Raw genomic sequence first — 20,291 nt, forward strand, 5'->3', positions numbered from 1 at the left:
AAAAAGGAGAACAGCTGACCAGATTATCTTTTTTTTTGTTTTTTTCTTTTCAGATTATCTTGAAGTTTTACTTCTAGTGGCAAACTTCTATCACATCCACTTTTACTACGGTAACCATGAAACAAGGTGGTAGCTGGAAGAGACTACGAACATCAAATTCATCAAGCAAAATTGTAACTTAAGTTCCTTGAAGAGTAGTCCAGTGGCTCATTGGGCAATACTGTTGCAAGTGGAGAGAGAGTGTCACTTGAGATGACCTCCTTCCACGACCTTCATCACAGGCCCCTATCATGGCTCCTCCCTACCTCGTGTCCAGCTTGCTTTGACCTACTCACCTGCACCAGGCTGGTCAGTGGCTTTTGGCAACTTTTTTTTTTTCCCCTCTGCTCTTACTCGATTGTGTAAAGTCTAACTGCATAATAAATTACTCCGTAATACAGCGTTCTTACTTCCCTATCGAACTCAACTGGTGTAGGAGGGAGATATAATTATCTCCATCTTATTACATTTCCAGAGGCATTTTATCATTCCTTATAGATTGCACACCAGACACCTTCCTGGCTGGCTGCCCTTGAATATAATCAATATCTATCAATATAATCATGTAGTACTGAATATAATGTCCTTGGTTTTTCCGGTAGGGAAAGCACAAAGGAACTCTTTGAAAAAAAAAAAAAAACCTTAATGAATCAATCTAAAACTCCTATTCAGTGAGACATACAGCTAGAGATACAGAGGAAAGGCCAACCTTCCCCTCTCATATCTTGCAGAGAACTAAAAATCCTCTTCCATCCCTCAGGCCTGGATTGGGGATGTCATGCTCTGGTTTCTTCTCCCTGTTCTTGGTTGGAGCCTTTCCCCTTCATCACACAGCACTAAGCTGGAGAAGGGCTAGCAGGACTAAATTCAGTCATGACATTGCTAAGTTCTCTCATTCGTAATATCATGGTGCCATGGAAATTGTGATGGCCTGAGACTCAGTATCTGCTTTCTGATTCTCATTGTCAAGAACCTTCTGTGGGATAGGGGGAAAATTATCAGCCTCCCTGGGCTTTAGTTTCTTTGTAATTTGTTTTATAATAGCAATGTTAGTAGAATAGGTATATGGTCTTCTGCCATATACCTAAATTCATTGCTCTTGTAGAGGCCTTTTAAAGGGTTTTGGTGGTCATTCAGCAGTAGAGTACCTATTTAGTCTGAATGAGGCCTAGGGTTCAAATCCTCAGTCCAGCAAAAACAAAAACAAAAACAAATAAAACCTTTTAGAAACTTATGTTTATTTTATGTTTATTTTATTTGGATTAGAATTTTTATAGCGTCTGGCACACACATCCCAGAAGCTTTTGAAGGTCGTGTGGCTTTGTGTGGTGTTTCATCACATATGGAGGCACCCCCAGGAAAGAGCCAGCATTCCAGAACTCAGAAGGGTTCTGTGACCTGTTCCAGTTTATTACACCCTGATGTATTATCATAACTTATTTTCGGTAATATTCTCTCATTTTAATTAGATTGACTCTCATAAAAAACAAATGCCTTTAAAAAGTTTCCTGCAAAGAAGCCATGAAAAAACCATACATGTACAACTCTGACACACACTGCAACAATGAAAATAACAGCAGACAATTTTACCCCTAGGACCAGCCCTTTGCTGTCCACATCAAAGGGTAAAGATAGTAAGAATCAAATCAGATCTGGTGAAAAGTCTGACAAAATATTCAAAATTGTCAAGAAGATGGTTTATAATTTGCGTTTACTTCTACTATCATTATTGAGGGGCCTCACCTTCAGAGCCTTGAAATATTAACTAATGAATTATCCTGCCATCACCATTGGCTAGGCATTTTCAGAGAGATGGAGAGTCGATGGGTTATTGCTAGAGGCTAGGAAGAGAAAGGAGAGGAGAGATGGGGAGGTTGGTTTATGGGTACCAAAATACAGTTAGATGGAGGAATAAGTTTTTAATGTTATAATTTGCAATAATTTATTACATATTTTATAAAGAACTAGAAAAAAGCTATTGTATTTTGTATCTGGAATGTCCCCCAGAGGCTTATGCGTTGAAGGCTTGGTTCCCAGTTGGTGGCACCACTGGGAGGTGTTGGGAACTTCAGGAGGTGCATCTAGAGGAAGTCGGTCACTGAGCCTATGATTCTGAAGGTATATCTTTTCTCTGGACTCTTTCTGCTTCTGGAAACCATGAGGTGAGCAGCTTTATTCCATAACATCCTTCCACTATGATGTTCTGCCTCACCACGGGGCTCAGAATCAACAGCCACAGGACCATGGGTTGAAACCTCTGAAACCTTGAGCCCTAATAAATCTTTACTCCTTTAAGCTCTTCTCCCCCATGTATTTTTCACAGCTACACAAAGCTGACCAACACATGTTGCTGAAATAGAGAAGCTGAGGATTTTTCAGATTCAGGGAAGAATTTTGTCAGGGTATTGATTATATGAAATTTTTCTTTTTCAGTCTATATATCTAATTTTATTTTTGTTCAGAAACAGAAACACTCCTTGCTTTGCTCATGGATTGGTTGTTTATAGTACACTATTTCTAAAGTATACCTTATGCAAAAAATAGTCATATTGAATGCTTTAAGTGATTTTTAAATATTGCAAAATAGAGACAGGAGACAGAAAAGGAATAGAACGTAAATGTGGGCTAAATTGCAGTAATGGTCCCCTAAATTGCACTTGATGCCACAAAAGCTTATTTTTTCACTGACACAGCTCACGTAATGCTTGACAGGTAGGGCTCTGCACATTGAAATCTCTCAGGGATATTATTAAAGTAATGACCCCCAAAGAGATCTATGCCTCAATCCTGTTTCTGAACAGGCTACCTTACATGGCATAAAGCTCCTTACTGATGTAATTAAGGACCTTGTGTTGGGAGATGGCCTTGGATTACCCAGGTGGGCCAATGTCATCACAAGGATTCACATAAGAGGGAAGCAAGGCAAAGGTAATGAGAAGAGATGTGACCACAGAAATAAGAGTTTGGATTGATATAAGAAAGAGGCCACAAGCCGAGGCAGTCTCTAGGAACCAAAAAACACATGAAATAAACTCTCCCCGGAAGCTTCTAGAAGGAACCAGCCTTTTGTCATCTCAACTTTCACCCAGTGAGAGGGACCTGACCTCCGGAGCTGTAAGACTATAAATTTGTGGTGGTTTGTTGAGGTAAGTGATAGGAAAGGAATATAGAGGGCCTGCATTCCATCTTAACAAGGGTTTGCTGATCCTTAGGGCAGAAAAAAAAAAGCAGGGGTAAATCACATGTGGGGTCTTTGAGCTTCAACTAGAAGCCACATATACTGTGTCTGTTCACATTTCATTGGTCCGAGAAAATCGGGTGGTCACATAGGATTTCAAAGGAAGCAAGGTGTGCCTACAATGATGGCGAGTTGGAGTGTTTGTGGGTATACCTAGGAGACTCATGTATAGTGAGGGCACAAGTGGAAAGAATAGTAATAGGAAAGCAAAAGTGTGAGTGGGCTCAGGAAAACTGACCAGGTGACTGAGGGCACACACTCAAGATTTTTTAAAAAAAAGTTCAGAATTTGTCACAGTAGATTGGAGCAGGTACAGATGAATGAGGCTATGGTTATCAACACATGTCAATCCCAAAGACAGGAAGATTCCACCTCTTCTAGGCTCCGTGGAGCAACAAGAGACCACCCAGTCTTGACACAAGGAGAAAGGACCCCGAAGATCAGGCCTGTGATGTCTGCTTTTGACTGGTTGCAGTTCCCAGCATCCCCTGTTGGCTGGTTTTTGACTGGGTTTGGGTAGTGAGAGGCACTGGGAGGAAACTGATTGGTGGGAGAAGCCAGGATAGGAACTATAACTCCTCCTGATTCCTGCTCTTGCAGGTCTTCAAATTCCATGTTCTGCCAGGTGACCCGGACCCCAGAGCTCCAGTACCTCCACTACTTTCTTTGTTCTACCAGTTTAGAGATGGGAATGATTTTTGTGCTTTTGCTAAGATGTGATTTACTTTCCTGACTCGTTTTGAAGCCTCTTTCATCCTCTCTGTTAAAATTCCAATTGTTCTCTGGTTTCCTGGTTGGACTTTGACTGAAACACTGAGTAAAAGAATCTGACAAATACACAGCCCACAAAGGCAACTCTGGACAAGGCAATGTCCTTGTGGTTTTAAGTAGTAGGTGGGAAAGAATTCTGGTGAAACTCCACAAGTCAGCGGGACTCAAGGCACCGTGGATAGAGAGAGGGGATTGTGCACAAAACAAGGGATGTCTCATAAAATATGTGCACTATATAATTCTTTGTTTGGGGGGCTTTCTTGTGCATATAGGATGCTTAGCAATATTGAAAACATTCTTAAAGTTTATTCATTGTTTATCTAAAATTCAAGATTAGCTGGGTGTTCTGAATTTTTATTTGCTAATTCTGGCAACCTTCATAGAGAATTAGCTCATGTTGAAAGCTGGTTTCAATGTTATGCTTCGAAGAATAAATAGGGGAGCAGGCAGAGCTAGAAATTGGGAAATTGGGCGTTGGAATCAGCTCTGCTTGACATTGCTCTTATAGGCTATAGTTATTGATTGCAATTATGAAATATGGATTAGTTAAGTCAGAGGAACTGTGGGAATGAAGGCTCGGAAATCTGCCTGTGTTTGTATGTATGTATGTGCATAAATATGAGTTACTCAAACTTACCTGATATAATGGCCTAAATCCAGTAGTTGATAGAGAAATGCTCTTAATTATTTGGAAATGCAAAGATGGTGAACTAGCCTGTAATTTTTAAGGACAACAGAGAATAACAAAAGTAACTTCTAAGCCGGGCATGGTGGCACACATCTGTGATTCCAGCAGCTCAGGAGGCTGAGGTAGGAGGATCTTGAGTTCAAAGCCAGCCTCAGGAAAAGTGAGGTGCTAAGCAACTCAGTGAGAACCTGTCTTTAAATAAAAAATACAAAATAGGACTGGGAATGTTGGTCAGTGGTCGAGTGCCCCTGAGTTCAATCCCTGGTACCAAACCCCACCTCCCAAAAAAGTAAATTCTAACAAACAAAAGTCCAAACTTGTCTAAACTAGTGGTTTTCACCTAGAGGCAATTGTGTCCCCCAGGGAGTATTTTGCAAGGTATGGAGACATTTTTGATTGTCACAAATGAAGGTTGGTGCTACTGGCATTTCATGGGTGGAGATTAGTTAACCCTTAAAATTCCAAGTTTTCAATTCTGCAAATATTCAGTGAAATTGACACAAGTGCATTAAACTAGGTTGAAATCACAATATAAAGTTTATATAGCATATATATAGATATATATGCTATATAAACTTTATATATATATCATATAGATATGGAAAACTATATTTTCTAAACACTAATTATTTACCAATTACTTTTCTCTAATAGAACTCTAAAAACATAATAATTATTTCAAAAGTTATCATAAGTGGTATATTTATTGCTCAATTTGAATTTTTATAGGTGTCCCACATCTGGAATGATGGGACTTAATATGTTTTATTTATTTATTTTATTATTATTATTTTTCATGACAATAGTGGAATGCATTACAATCATAATTATCCATTCACAACATCATTTTTCTTAATGTGTTTTAAATGTTCTACAATGCACAAAACAGTCCCCCAAACAAAGAATTATCTAGTCCACAACATTAGTGGTGCTGTTCTTGAGAAACCCTGGTGTAAGCACATCTGGAAAGAGAGTAGTCAGGGCACGTCCTATATGGGCAAGGGAGTGAAATCAGACCATTCCATGAGGACAGACCCAAACTGAAATGGAAGCATCTGATACCACATAGACTTCCTGTTTGTTACCCCATATTGGGATTGAGCCACCAACGTAGGTCAACAGTCAATCGTCACTGTGGGTGACACATGCATGGTATCACTATGCCTGTGTAGATTTAATTACTATCCTTAACTATTGTAACCAGAACATTGTTTCTTCAGATCAACTTATTTCTTCATGAATCAAGAGATGGATATAGGGATGGCTCAAGTTCAAGGAGTTCATTGTGGGAAACTGTAAGCTCAATCAAGCAAGGAGTTACTGAAGACAAGCTTGAAACCCAAAGAAGTCTTCAGTCCCTGACAAAGATAATCAAGTTCATTTATCAAACCGCTGTCCATTCTAGGGGACAGAAAACCAACTGAGACTTAAAAGCCAGAGGTTTAAAAACAAAGAGGCTATGTTGGCTCATATGATGGCCATTGTTCCTGGTGCAGCTCACAGGACTGGAGGAGGAGTGGCTCTAGGACCCATTTCTGTGACCAGGCACCCCGAGAGCTCGTGGTTCTAGCCATCCTTTTCTCATTTCTGACTTCATTGTGCAGACAGACTTTCTCCAGCTGGTCGTGGCGACTGGCAGCCTAAATGACACATCCTCCCAACTTAGAGCTTCTCTTTTCCACTATCCATACATCACATTGCTGAAAGATCTCTGGCTCCACTTGAGCTCTTACTAGTGGGCCATTCACTGTGGCCAGGGAAAAGGGTTCTAAGTTTGGCAGGACTGTCCCATGGGCTTACTCTTGTAATCCAGAGTGAGTTACATGTTCAAATAGTGAAGGGGGGAGTGGTGAGAATCACCTTTCTGGGACAACATCACTTGGATTGCTGTAGTTCTGACGCTTTACGAATGCCGCACCCAGCCCCTGACTGCTGGAAGGAGCTAGATTTGTGAAGACTTTCATCCCTGGTTTTGCAGGGCTACCTTGTAGACACCACTCCGAGTTGTTTGGCTAAGGAACTGACCCTTTTCAGGTGGAGAAATGGCCCTGTGCTCTTGATTCTTTTGTGTGAGAGAACCACAGAAACAGAATCATGCGGCAGGAATTCAATGATAACTTCTGACTGCATAATGGAGATGATGAATGTGGGTAGTGGACAAAACAGACTCTCTCTGCAGGCTCCCATTGGTTGGTGGCCTCCCAATCATTTGAGGGATATAAGAGAAGGACCACATTCTTTGGAGTCCAAAAGACTGGATCCCATGCTAGCCCTATGGCTTCTTAGCTGAACTGTCCACTGAATTCTTTAAGTTCCATCCTCCTCATTGGTAGAGTGAGTCAATGGTCGTTCCTCAGGGAGTCTAGGAGGATTAAATGAGATAATCTACGTACTGGTCTATATACAGTCGGTGCTCCAAAATGCTTCTTTCCTTTCTCTTCTCCTCGTAGATTTTTTCTTATTTTCAGCAAAAGCTAAACATCCTGGATTTCTTTTTTTTTTAAATATTTATTTTTTAGTTATAGGTGGACACAATATCTTTATTTTCTTTTTTTTTTTTTGTGTAGTGCTGAGGATTGAACCTGGTGCCTCACACATGTAGGAGAGCACTCTATCCCTGAGCCACAACTCCAGCCCCCATACTGGATTTGTATAAGTTTGGCAACATACAGCTCCACTTGTGGGAACATTTTTTGCACATTGAAAACACAGAGTTAACATATTTGTAAAATAACCTAATCATATCTAATAAATTGAACTTTAAGACACCACACATAATAATATGGTAAGTCAGTTAAGCTAATTATAATTTGGTTTTTCTGTTCTAAAATAACTTTAGATCTGAATGGAAACTTAAAATTAATATTGGCTATATTTATATTAACTTCACCCCACCTTTCCAAGGTCAAATTCTATTTTTTTCTCTGATGTTTCAAATATCTATAAATCAACTTTCTTTGGTAGTTGAACTCCTAGTGGGGTATAAGTGCTTGGCCAAATGTTAACTCACAGGACTACTGACAGTACACCATCCCAAGTTGCTAAGAAGAAATAAACTAGAATTTTACTAGAGCCATGGCATTTCCAATAAATATTCTGGGAAAAGCACTTTGAACTGACTGCGTTTCTAAAGACGTCTTCGTAATAATAATTTCTATCAGCACAAACAAGAATGAGGATTTGTACTTCAGAGTAAATGGATAATGTGTCCTAGAAACCTGGAATTTTAAGCTTTTTTAAAGTCCTGCTGCATTTGGCACATCTCAGGGGAAAAACACAAACATCATTTAATGAAGAGTTTATGTGTAAGATGTGAGGTACAAGGGCTTTAAATTTCTATTGCAGCTGAGTAAATTTTTGTCCAGTTGTGTTGGTTGGCAGACACAGAATGAATCATACAATTGAATTATGGCTTGACAGGATTTATTTTCCCATGGAAGATCTTAACTCATTTTGTTGATTTTTGTTAATGTTCCAATTACTTTACATATAACGCTTACATACATATGTTTATGCAAGTAGTTGAATTTATGAAATTTATTTCTTCTTTTATTTATCTCCCTACTTCAAAAATTGCCCCAATAAAAAGTACAATAATTTGCATAAATAATTGTTGTAAAAGGACCCTGCTTGGAATCTAACCAACATTGCTTAGGAGTACCACCCAAGATGAAAGAAAATATTCAAAAGAATGCATACAATTAGCTTAATTATTTATTTATCTGGATAAGAGTCAATAGGAGAAATTTATGGGATTCTTTTTTATGTTTTTCTTTTTCTTTTTTTTTCTCTACTGGAGTTGGAATCCAGGGTCACTTTACCACTAAGCTATATCCCAGTCCTTTTTTATTCTGAGACAGAGTTTTGATAAGTTGCTTAGGGGCCTTGCTAAATTGCCCAGGTTGAGCTCAAATGTGTGATCCTCCTGCCTCAGCTTCCTGAGTCTTTGGGAATTACAGTCGTGCACCACTATGTCTGACTATGTAGAATTTTTTATTGCCCTATATTCAGTCATGGTTGATTTTTTTTCTCCTAAAGAAAGATTTTTCTTTCTTTCTGAACCAAAAACTGTTACGAAGATTAAACAAGATATATATTGGCATACAGCAAGTGTTCAATATATATTGCTTTTGTCAATTCCCTCAAAAACTGGTCATCATTCCTGATGACAGAATGAACAGTCCTGCAAGTTCTCAAATTTCAGAGCCCAGCAGAATCCATGGGGAACTTGTGAAATACACCACTGCCTAGAAACCGGTACCTACTTCCAAACTATTGACTCAGGAATAGCAGCACTAGGGCTGGGTCATCTGTATGTCTAATGGGCTTGAGTGGACACAAGCATCAAGACTACTGATTACAATATACAGCTCCTGACACCATGTTCATTTAAGGCAGAGCCGAAACAACTTCTAGGTTGGTTTCTTTGGTTCCCAAATGTTGAATGAAGTCTGCATTCATTCTAAAGAGAAGTTCAAAGCCAGAAGGAAACTTAGTATATGTTCTGAATTCCAGAGCAATAAGTGACTTGTTTGGGGACCACTGGACCATGGCAGTGCAGTATTTATCACTGGGTCCTGTGCGCCTCCAGGGCTGGCTTTGATCGTTAAGCCCTCCCTGACTTCATGTAGTGGAGGCATTTGCTTTGGGATTAGGTTTTCTTACCCCTACTGCTTATACACGTCAGGACGGCTCTGGCCTGAATATGTCAAGCTGATCCTGTAGTTTGAGGCTGTACTTTGTACCAAAATAGCTTTCCAAGGCTAATGACTGGCTATTTCTCACTTTTATTACCTGATATAATTATCCTTTGCCCAGTGTTCTGGGCAGATATATGATTCATGCCGCTGTTATTCACAGTTGGCCTGAATGCACTTCGATGGGAGTATTATGAGCAAAGATCGTTGATCAAGTATTGCACAATCCCATTTGACTATTTTAGTGTCTCAGGAGCATGAGAGGGTTAGGGAGATGCCTATTGAAGGGATGGTCTCCTATTTATAGCTTTTGGTCAAATTGGTTTTTTTTTTTTTTTGTGGGGGGGTATACAGTTGTCCCATACTTCAGATATTGGGACAGAATTTTTAAATGACCACTCACTTATTTTAGAATTGCATTATGTAAGCCTTGGATGAAAGATGATCATATGTGATTAACAGTGATGTTTTGAAGTTGAATTCCTAAAATTAACTGGGTATCTTAAGATTAGATGTAACCAATATGTCTCTTTTCAGTGACCTGAATTAATGAATCCCAACTGCTGCGGTCTGAATGTGGCTTGTCCCCCAAGAACTCACATATTACAGAGATGAGGTTGAGATGATGAGACCTCTTACAGATGGGGCCAAGTGGGGAGGTGGTTAGGTCTCTGGGGATCCTGGCCTCCAAAGAGCTTAAAGTAGTGGTCCTGGGACACTGATTAGGTCCCATAAGAGTGAATTGTTATGAAAGAATAAGCCTGACTCCTGAGCTGCTCTCTGGCTTCTTGTCTTACCATGAGATCTCTCCCCCTCTCCCTTACCTACACTCTAGCCATGATGTCATTCACCTTGAAGTCTTCACCAGAAGTTGAACAAATGGGGTTTCATGATATTGAACCGTTAGCCTCCACAATTGTGAGCAGAATAAACCTGTTTCTTTTATATACAATCCAGCCTTAGGTAATTTGTTACAGCAATGGAAAATGGATTAATACATAACCTTTAACACAAGTTATTGTTACTGAAAATTAGTCCTTCTCGGGCTGTCTGAGATTTCTGAATGATCCTCAGGACGTACATCATTTGTCTTCTCATCTTGCCCTCTTGCTGTGGCCTTGTCATTGGCTGACCTTCATGGAATCCTCGCTTGTCTTATGAAGCAGTCCTCTATTCCTAAATGATGGTATGGCCATCTGTGTGCACAGGTGAAGGGGACACTGATTATACTCCTATCCCTTAATTTCTTATACCTCTAAGGTTTTATTTGTTGTTGTTTTTGTTTGGTACTAAAGATTGAACCCAGGGGCATGTTACCAATTTACTCCAGTCCTTTTTATTTTTAATTTTGAAACAAGGTCCTGCTAATCTGCTGAGGGCTTTGCAAAATTGTGGAGGCTGGACTCAAACTTGCAATTCTCCTGCCTCAGTCTTCCATGTTGCTGGGATTATAGGCACATGCCAACATGCCTGGCCTTCTATACCTTTAAATTTTAAGGATGGTTTCTTGAAAATTTGAGAATGACAGAAAGGATGCGTAACAACGAGAGAGACCGGCTCAGTACTCGGTTTCTTTCTCAAGTCCAAGGCCCTGCTCAGTCTCTTTTCCAGGCTGTAACTTGCTTCCTCCTGGAAGGTGCTAATGCTTCAGGGTTTGCTCCTTCACTTCTGTCTTGCCTACTCTCAACAGCCTCTTGAGAGTTAAATATGTTAAATTCATTTCTACAGGGAAACTAATACAGGAGAGAATAAACTGGCCCCGTGACCTCAGCAAGATAATCATGCAATAGTCTAATGTCAGCACGTTTCCCAAGAGATAGGTCATTCAGACTCAAGGAAAACTCCATCTGAAACATCAGGTTGATTTGTTCCAAGCTCAATCTAGACAATTCCATCTCTTTCCATCAGGAATTCCTACATGGTTAGGATTGGGGGTCTAGTCTTCCCTGAGGTCATCATGTTACACAGAGAAACATTCCTCAGGGTAATACTTTTCTGAGTGTGGATATAAAAGTGCTCTTCCTGTGAAAGTCACATCCCATAGGTGCCTTTGTGGCATGGCTGATATGTGAGTGTCCTCTCCTTGCTCCCTCCTTATACATTCCTTCAAAAGCTGAAGGTCTGGTTGGACAAGGGTGTCTCTGAGGGTAGTTCCTAGGGGTCAGCCTCTTAGGACACAGAACAGAACAGGAAAGGACTTGGAGGTGTTGGGACAAATGGACAAGCATCACTATAAGTACTTGAGGTGAGAGTGTTTAGGGAGATTCTGATTTCCCTCTAGAAACACTAGAGCATTGTCACTCAGCCAAGACCTTGATTTTCCTAAAGACTGGACTCATGACTGTAACCTGGCTCTGTGTGTGGCGTGTGTCTCTGCAATTGGGGGCATGGCCTGGGGCTGAGGAAGCAGAACTCACACTCTGTGATGATTCTGAGTGCTCCAGGCAATGAACATCCAAACCTGCCCTGCTTGAGCATCCTGGGGACTTGCTGGTGATTGGGAAAGAGGTCTTGGAGTCTGGATGATTGTCATTTTGATTATGTAAGGGCAGTTTTGATGTGACATGATAGAAAGAGTAGAATCATTCTTCTTAGTAGAACAATCAAGCCAGGACTGCCCCTAATTTTTTTTTTGGGGGGGGGTGTCCCAAGACATAAGTACAAACAAAAGCCCCTTTAGACATGTCTGAGTATTCAGAAGTTAGAAATAAAGCTACACCCATAGGTGGTCCTCATTTCCAACATGACTGCTGGGCCCTTCAGCAGATTTTCCTGGCAACCTGGAGACTGAGGAGATCACACTCTCCCTCTTAGGCCCTGTTGGCTGCCAACCTGAGTGTTAGCACAACTCTGCTGGGAAGGGCAGGACAGATGGGGGTCCGAGCTCAGGCTCCTGTGAGTGAATTCACCTGCCTTTGGCCTGAGATAGGGGCTGACCTGGGCCCAACTCCCTAGGGTGTTCTCAGTTCTCAGTGCCTTTACCATCAAAGCAGAAGAAGTCTCCTGTCAAACTGCTTTGGGAAACCCCACAGATATGTTCCTTTGCCCTGATCCTTGGGGAGTCACAGTCTACAGTAAAGGGTCTGATAATAATAAGAAAACCGGCTTAGCTTTGTTTATCTCACTATTTTTCAAATGGAGCCCTTGGTTGGAGAACCTTCCTTTTTTCCCCATAAGTCTTAGAACTATCCTTGGGCACCAGAATTCTCCAACCCACCTAAGGAATCACTGCTTCTGGAAGAGTTTTGGACTTCAGATGCAAAGAACTGAAGGAGCAACACTCCTCAGTTTGTGGCACATGATTATTATTGGTTCATGCAAGGTACCTCTCTCATTCATTCATTTATTTTGGAGATGACTTACCCATTAGGCACACTTTGAGGCTCACAGTATGTTAAGGTACCCATGAAAATGATTCAGTTCTTTTAAGTTGAAGGTAAAATATACTTCTGTCAAAGATGTTTAGCACACGGTATTAATATATTTGTCTTTATCCCAATACAGTTTTTAAAAATGTTATTTTAAAATAAACTTAATGGATGAAAGGGCCCACAAAGGCAAAAGGCACTAGGGCCCCTCAAAATGAGAACACAGCTCTGCTTCCATTCATTCCCTTTATCCTATATCCTATAGTCTATGACCGGTTGACTCCGCTGCTTTGTGTCTGTGGCAAGGCAGCGCATCATCAGGGACCTAAGACCTACTCCAACCCCACATTTTAAAGGTTTTTACTACCTCCCAACACCCTTAAGCTAAGGACCAAGCCTTCAACATATCAGTATTTGGGGGACAGTTAAGACCCAGACTATAACAATGCTATTCAATTTCTTGCCATTTTAAGCACCATCTTTTAAAATAGATTTATGCTGCAGCAAGTGTGTCCAAATCCTGGCTTCTTTCTACTTGTTGCAAAATACTGTGCCTGCACAAGTACACCCGTTTGTTCTCCCAGTGATGCAGGACTCCAGTTCCCTGCTGTCACCATGCTATAATGATCTTCTGGGGCCATGTCCCTCCTGGATCTTTCCAAGAATGTCCCCAGGATATGTGCTTAGCAGTGGAACTTCTCAGTCAGAGGGCACCTGCCCACTTCATCTGGCTAAATAATGCCAACAGGCTCTCTGGAGGAAATGCTGTTCTCCTAGTTTTCTCTTTTTGCACTAGTCATGTCAGGGTTTTGCTATCAGCTGTGTTAGCTTCATAAAGTAAATTGGATCATTCTTCTCTTTTTCTGGAACATTTTATATTGCACTGGAAATAGTTGTTCCCTGAAAGTGTCTGAGTATGGGTAGCATGGCTGCTTGGTGCCAAGTCCACTTATATAGGCAATTCTCTGAAAATGTTTTCAATTTCTTCCTCGGCTATTGGCTCTAATAAATTTTAATGGTTCTCAATCTAATGTTGGCACCTACATAGGAATAACTAGGCCCATGAAACATAAAGATGTATATTTTTGTTGTTTATTGCTTTGTGATTTGCTGTAATACCTAAGGAGGATTCTCTGTGTACATGGATGCTCGTTAACATTGTTGACAGGCTTGAAGTTATGGGTCCCCTTCCCCCAACTCAGACAATAGGAGTTCATTCTCTATATGCCATAAATACTCCCTAGTCAATGAATAGGATTTCTTTTTAATGATCTTAAAGTTTTGCTTTTACATTGGTGATGATGTCATTCATTTTTAGAATTGTATATGAGTGTGCACACGCACACACACACACACACACACACACACACACACACATACACACATACATCCTCAAGGATTTTTCTTCCTTAAAGAAGAAATTGCCAAGGCTGAAGTTACTACTTATAAATTATGTTATGCTTTTGAAGCCTGAATGATTCTGATTACCCACTGAATTTTTTTTTATTCCTTAATAATAGTCTCTCCAAAATTGGACTTGTATCGTAAAGCTGCTCTTTCCTGAATTCTGTTTTAGGAACTATAGCTTAGTGGGTGTTGGGACAGGCATTTGGGCAGTCTCTATGAGCTGTGATTAGCCCCTGTCTGACAATTGGCAATGAAACAATCTATAGACCTATAACTACAAGGAACCAAATTCTAATAACAAGAATGATACTTGGAATGAATTTTCCTTAGTGTTAGCTCAGCTAATACTGATTTCACCGCTGTGATACCCAGAATAGAGATCACAGCCCTGTAATGCCAGACCTCACCAACAGAACTGTGAGTTCATTAATGGGTGTTGTTTTAAGCTATTAAATTTGCGATATTTGTTATGTAGCAATAGAAAATTTGTAAAAACAAAAAAAAAATCAACCACTGTATTAACCACATCCTGGAGGCAGAACAGAGAAGAAATAGAGATTTGATCCTGCTACTAGTTGGTCCATGTGAGCACAGGTAAGAAAAGGGAGCCTCCTCTCAGGTTCCCCCTGGTAAATGGAGGAATGAGTCCACCTGCTTCCCTCATAAGATTGCTGGGGGATTTGAATGAGGTATTAACATAAGATAGGAAGAACAGAATAATTATTCCAATATGCATTCTAGACTCATGGAGGACTCTTCATGGGAATTCTTCCACATAGAATATATAGGTATTTCAATGAGAAAGTTCTAGTAAAGCCCAAAGATATACAGAAAGTACTTCTGTATTGAAATATTGAAGTGGAGCAATGAGCTACTCATTGGGGAATGCAGTAGCCCAATGAGCATTGGTTCAATGTACATTCCAAGTCTGGGACTTCTCTTCCTTCCCCTTTGCAGGATCAGATCAAATCCTTGTTAATGTGAGGAAAGAGAATGAGTAACAGAGAGTGAAGTCAAATGTATCCATCAGGATCCAACCAGGAAAACAGAAACCACAGTAGATACTACAATGAAGAGAGTATAAGGTGGGGAATTGGAATTGGAGGACTGAGAGAGAAAAAACTGGTATGAACAGAGATAATAACTACCTGAAGTAGCTACTGTTCCCTGAGACTGTAGGAACCTGAATTAAAAAAAAATTATTTGGTTCTGGGGATTTAACCCAGGGGCAATTTACCACGAAGCCATATTGCCAGTCCTTTCTTTCTATCTATCCATCTATCTATCTATTTATTATTTTGAGACAGGGTCTTACTAAGTTTTTTAGGGCCTTGCTAATTTGTTGAAATTAGCTTTGAACCTGAAATCCTCTTGTTTCAGCTTCCTGAGCCACTGGGATTACAGGCGTGTGCCATAGCCCCTGGCCTGAATTTCTTTAATGCTTAAGAAAGAGTCTTTTTTTTTTTTAAATAACTACTTACAGAGGTTTGTTATGTTTAAAATGACAAATATTTAAATTGATATTTTGTCTATGTTAAATTCAGAAATCTTGTTAGATGTTTTATACAGCTAACAACAAAACAATCACCTCTACTTTTTCTCAGAGGCATGTAGAGTAACTCAATTTGAACAGATTAAATTTCCCTAAACATCAGTCCCACTTACAAATTTAATTAAGCTCTTTTAAACATTTTAAACTGCATTATACATATAACATATTTAATTTTCTTAAGTGCTTCAAATGCCTTACAAGGCAAATTTATGATCTAACAAGCAAAACCTTTCCAAATACTCAGATAACTCTTGTACACGAAATAAATTAAATTTATATAGTTACCCTTTTGTCCTTTCAAACATTTAAATTCTGGTTAAATATTTGTTCAAGGTTTCTTATGCTTTTCAAGTTAAAAATCACAAGTCCATACCCAATGTCACCTTGCAAACTGAAATCACAAGGCTAAGCCATCACATTTTCTCCTCCTCCTTCTCCTCCTCCTCCTCCTCCTCCTCCTGATGCTGGGGATTGAATATGGGGTGTTCTACCACAGGGCTATATCTCCAGTCCTTTTTCTTTTGATACAGGGTCTCTCTATTAGTAAGTTTTTCATTGTTGTGACCGACAAGAACAACTCAGAAGAGGAAAGATTCATTGGCTCATGTTTTCAGAGGATTCAGTCCATGGTCAGCCAACTCCAAGCTCTGGGCTTGAGGTGAGGCAGAACATCATGGTGGAAGAGTGTGGTGGAAAAAAGATGCTCAGCTCATGGCAGTCAGGAAGCAGAGACAGGGACAGTGAGGAAGAGGCCAGGGGCAAGAAATAGTTCCCAAGGACACTCCCCCAGCGACATACTTCCTCCAACCATAGCCATCTGCCTACTCAGTGGTCCATTCAGAATATTAATCCATCAAATGGATTAATCCATTGATAAGATTAGAATCCTCATCACCCAATTACTTCTTAAAAGCACTGCTTCTGGATTGCAGGGTTACTTTTAAACATTTGAACTTTTGGGGGTCATTATGTATGTAAACCACACCGTTCCACTCCTGGCCCTCAAAAGTTCATGTTTATCTCACAATACAAAATTAGGTCATCTCCCAAAGTCCCCATGGTCTTAACAGTTCCAGCAATGTTCAAAAGTCCAAGTCAAAAATCTCCTCAGACTCAAGTCAAACTTTTAACTGTGAGCCCTGCAAAAATCAAAGCAAGTTACATACTCCAATATACAATGGTGCAGAGTAAACATTCCCATTCTGAAAGGGAAGAATAGAGGCATAGAAAGAAAGAATGATATCAAAGAAAAACTGAAACTCAGCAGGGCAAACATGAAATTCTATATCTCTGTGTCCGGCATCTGGGAAACATGATAATAAGATGTGGGACCCAGAAGGCTTGGACAACTCTGCCCTAATGCCCCTGTTGGCTATGGTCCTCATGGCCTCTCTCTTGGGCTTGCTCTGCTCTCTGCCTGCAGTTTTTCTCAGGGGATATTCTATATTCCGTACATTTCTAACTCCTTGAATTCTCCATTGCAGCTTTGCTTCACGTTCACAGGTTCATGCATCACCCTCTCAGGGGATGCCTTCAAGGATTCCGGCCATTGCCTGGCCTCCTAGGCCTTCATTTGAAATCTGGATGGAAGCCCCAATGACCCTGTAACTCCAGCAACCCACATTCTTGCAGAACCAGCACCATGTTGATGACGCCAAGGTCTGCTGCCAACTCAAGCAATAACTTGGCTCCCTTGAACCTTGGTTGCAGCAGCCTTTTAGTGTCTGGAGGGCTGACCCTAAATGAAGGTGAAATGAATCCTGGGGAAATAACTTTCTAATCATCCTCTGTGAACAGGTGCTCTCTTCAAAGCAATGTCTTTCAAAGATGTTTTCATTTGTCTGAGATACCCTCAAGGCATTTTTTTTCTATTATCCTTGTACAAAGTCCTTTTCTTGTCCCTAATGGCACTAATCTTTTTGGCAACCACACCATCCTTGGATCCAATTTTATGTGTGCTTTTCTGGCCAAACTACAAGTTTTCCAAATCTTTCTGCTCAGCTCTTTGTTCCTATTCCTCAGTGAACCTGGGAAAAATCTGCCAGCAATACTCATGCCACTTCCTGAACGTTACGCTGCCTCGAAATTTCCTCTGCCACATTGATTGATCCATCATCACCTTTAAATTTAGTCTCACAGAAAGTCTCAGGACATGGGCAAAATGTAAACAAGTTAATTGCCAGAGTGTCATGTGAATCACCTATAATCCAATTCCTCATAGTTTCTTCATTTCCACTTGAAACCTCATGAGCAGTTTCTGCTGCCTGCATTACTAAGGGCATTCTGGTTGCCTGAGATAGTCCCAGGATTGCCCATCAAGTTCTCCTTACAACAATCTAAGTCTTCTCTAGCCTGTGTTTCCAAACTTTCCCAAACTTCTGCAAATCAGTTCAAAAGGTTTCTGAGTCGGTGTAGTCAAAGCAATGGCCCCATTTCTTGGTACCAATTTCTGGGATAGTCAGATTTTTATACTTGTCTCTTTGTCAACTTCCCAGCTGGTATAAGCTGAGCAGCTTTCCTCTACCATGCTGTTCTACCATGATGTGCTGCCTCACTGTAGGTCCAGAGCAATGGAGTCACTCTGAAACTGTGAGCCAAAATTAACTTTTCATCCTCTAAGTTTTTATTGTTGTTGTTGTTGTTGTTGTGTGTGTGTGTGTGTGTATGTGTGATGGTTATTTTGGTCAGAGCAAAGAAAAGGCGACCAAGAATCTTGCTAAGTTGCTCAGGCTGGCTTCAAACTTATAGTCTTCCTGCCTCAGCCTCCTGAGTAGCTGGGATTATAAGTGTGTGTCACATCTAGCAGATTTTCTAATCTGCCATATACTCTAGACTTTCAGATTTAGAGAGCAAATCTGCTTCCTAAAGTAAATGTAAAGGCATTTGATTTTTGGCTTTGATTTGTTTCTTTGTATTCAATTCTAATCTTTTCCAGAATTGGAAAGGCATTTACCCAATTATAGGGAGCAATTGTACCATCTCTGGTGTGTCAAGAGGGCAAGGATAAACACTCAGGACCATTACATCTTTGGGATGTAGACCAGGGTCCAGTACTGTGAACTCCATGATCCATGTACCCTGGAGGTCATGATGAAGCATTTTTAAAACATTTGTGAAAATTCAGTTTTGCAAGTTCCTTCTGGGTAACAAATAACAAAGTTGTTTGCTGATGGATTCCTTTTGATATTTGTTCTTTTTCTCTGCTTGTCTGCTCGTCATTTTAATGTCTTCTGAGTAAGTTTGGTCATAATTTAAAGACACTCTTATTTCATATCTTCTGATCTGCCAGCAGAGCATTATATCTACAAGTAGCAGGATAACAGATGTGGGTACATATGGGGGAAGACTGCCAATCCCTCTCTCTGGATAGTATTTGGAGGCAAAAAACGAATTTGCACTCAATGCCAATGAACCAATGCCTTTTCTCGAGGAGTGAGAAGAGTCACCACTCTCTCTCACTGTCCTTTCTGTCCTTGCTCCTGAAGGGACCTAAAGTTTGTGCTAACCTGATAGGGGTGCAGGGAGGGGAGAAGAGAATGTGGTACCTGACATATTGGTGGAGGTGGAAAACAGATTTGGATTTGAATCTTGCCTCTGCAACTGAAGATGACATGACCTAGAAGAGTTGTCTTCATGTTGCTAGTTCCATTTTCTCAACTTTAATGTATCCAGCTCATGGGATAATTGTCATAAACCTTTGAGATTATATATATAAAGCAGTGTGCCTGGCACATAATTCCCTACAATTGCCTGTTTATTGATTCACTTGTATAGACTCTCTCTTGCTAGGTGTGCTATCTCTGGCAAGGAGCACAGGGTCTAGAACTAGGGCTTATTTCATGACTTATTCTTCCAATCCATGAAAATATCTGAGCCATTGTTCTTCTGCTAGAACTGTTGATGTTGGAGACTACTTGTACCCATACAATTTTCTTGAGGTCATATATAGGGACTGGTGTCCTGTGGCTACTATGGAGATTGTTTTGAATAATGTATGCTCATGCTGTTGGACATAAGGGTGAAGCTTCAATTGCATGTGTGAGGAGAGAGGTGGTACTCAAGGGTGAGATAATTCATGGGTCATCAATCAGGCCTCAAATTCCAGAATTGGATGGGGAACATATTGGGAAACTCTTTTTTCTATTGGATTTTGCCACAGAGATATGAAGATGACTAAGGGGAGGGGGGGGATTGTGGGAAGGAGATTTTTACATGACACCTTCCATGTGGGCACAAGTCCCAACAACAACTAAAAAAGGTCCCAACCCTTTGGAACCAGAGTAGAGTGTTCTTAGATCAAATTAGGGTAAGATAGAGCTGGAACTCAGACAGAAAGCAGCCACCTCAAGTGAGAAATCCAATAAGTTGACTAGAGATTCTCAAATGCTTCACTGTTGATATTTTGAATCAGACATTTCTTTGTTGTAGGAGGATTAGCATCGTTGGTACTGTAGGTACTATAGCAGAGAGGAATGAAATGTTCTTCTCTCTAGAACAGTAGCACTTCCCCAGTTGTAACAATCGAATGTAT

At 40.4% G+C, this 20,291-nt stretch overlaps 1 long non-coding RNA gene across 1 annotated transcript in view; it reads left to right on the forward strand.

Moving 5' to 3' along the window:
* The first annotated feature begins 2,932 nt into the window (after positions 1-2,932).
* LOC144366669 (uncharacterized) overlaps positions 2,933-20,291 on the forward strand; it is a 37,590-nt gene continuing 20,231 nt past the window's right edge. Inside the window, exon 1 of the long non-coding RNA XR_013425772.1 lies at positions 2,933-3,185. This is a non-coding gene — a long non-coding RNA (uncharacterized LOC144366669). The remainder of the gene's footprint in view (positions 3,186-20,291) is intronic.

Source organism: Ictidomys tridecemlineatus, chromosome 9, assembly GCF_052094955.1.
Source record: "Ictidomys tridecemlineatus isolate mIctTri1 chromosome 9, mIctTri1.hap1, whole genome shotgun sequence".
Lineage (NCBI taxonomy): Eukaryota > Metazoa > Chordata > Mammalia > Rodentia > Sciuridae > Ictidomys > Ictidomys tridecemlineatus.